The sequence below is a fragment of the Fukomys damarensis genome, unplaced genomic scaffold, assembly GCF_012274545.1.
Source record: "Fukomys damarensis isolate Sample0158 unplaced genomic scaffold, DMR_v1.0_HiC HiC_scaffold_39, whole genome shotgun sequence".
Taxonomy (NCBI): Eukaryota; Metazoa; Chordata; class Mammalia; order Rodentia; family Bathyergidae; genus Fukomys; species Fukomys damarensis.
Genome location: NW_022900951.1, coordinates 89,857,929 through 89,859,411, shown reverse-complemented (window position 1 = coordinate 89,859,411; position 1,483 = coordinate 89,857,929). Strand labels below are relative to the sequence as shown.

General features: G+C 39.7%; 1 pseudogene; it reads right to left on the bottom strand.

Annotated features, from left to right (window-relative positions):
- Positions 1–22: 22 nt before the first annotated feature.
- Positions 23–472, bottom strand: LOC104847611 (annotated as a pseudogene).
- Between the last annotated feature and the right edge of the window lie 1,011 nt (positions 473–1,483).

Genomic DNA, 1,483 nt, shown 5'->3' with positions numbered 1-1,483 from the left:
GAGCTGTTTTGAGGCTTTGTGATCATTTTGCCCACGGGCCCTTATCGATGTACTTTCTGAAGTCCTTGCTCCTGGGCTTGAGGCTGATGACTCTCTCAATTTTGCCCAGAACCTGGTTATTTGGAATGCCCTGTCCACTCTCATAGACCACGATGGCTTGTGGCTTTTCAATGATTTTCATGGCCAGGTCCTTCTGCATCAGCCTCTTGCTCTGCTGGGCCCCATGGATCAGCTTGCCCACCTCCAGGGACACGTGGTAGTGATACAGCACCTCCATCTCCCGGTCCAACTTGGCTGTGTTCTTGGTGATGGAGTGCTGCTTGTCTGTCCAGCAGCCCATTTCCTAGACGTCTCCATGTCTTTGGCTCCTCTGAGCCGTTAAGATGGCCTGCTTGAACTTGACCTGTGCAGCTGAGGGCCCCTTGTTGCTCTTGAACAGGACCATCATGGGGTCCCAGTCGCTCTGTGCCATGGCACGCAGCGGCTCTCCCTCCCGCAGCTCTGGCAACTCTGTTTAAATTTTTGACTCAAGTTTTTTTTTGTTAGGGATATAAAACCCTTATACTTGAAAATTATTAATGTCCAAAACCAGTTGTTGGGGGTTACTAATGACATAACCTGAGATAAGGACACATATTCCTGTATATAGATGAAACTGACCAATGTTTCAATGACATCTACAAAGAGAATGCAGGAATTCCTCCTCCCCTTTTTCAATAAAAAAGCAAGTACGAATAAGTCAGTAAAGCAAATATAGTCACCCTTTTTTTCCAGAATCCATGTGGGAATGGTTCCAGGACTGCCTCTGTGTCAAAATCCCTCATGTAAAATAGCACAGAATTTGCATAAAACCTGCGCACATCTTTCCATATCTATAAATCACTTATAGATCAAGTATAATAATTAATAGTGTGTGACTTTCATGCAAGTAGTTGATATACTGTATTGTTTAGGGAATAAAACAAAGAAAGCCTGTACATGCTCAGTACCCATAACTTCAAAAAATATGTTTATGGCAATTAGTTAAATCTACAGAGGCAGAACCTGAAGATATATAGGATATTTTAATACTCTCTGAAATACAGAGATGTTTGAATTTTCCCTGAAGAGGAAATGGAAGTACAGCTTTTGGTGAAGAAAAACAGAAATAGATGATTTATATGAGAATGATATTGTTACAAAGTAGCAATATATTCTTATGAAAACTTCTTTAAATTAGATTTTTCAAGAAACAACGATAAACTAGGATTAGAGGTTCCATTTAATCCAGCTATCTCTCTGCTGGGTATATTTCCAAAATAATTAAAAGAATCATATCACAGTGTTATATGTAAATCCATGTTTATAGTGACACAGTTTGTAATACCTAAAACTTGGAAAGAGCCCAATTGCTCATCAGTTGGAGACTAGATAAAGAAGATGTGGTTTTTGTATAAAATGGAGAATAAAGAATAAGAAGCTAGAGACATTCATAGGAAAATTG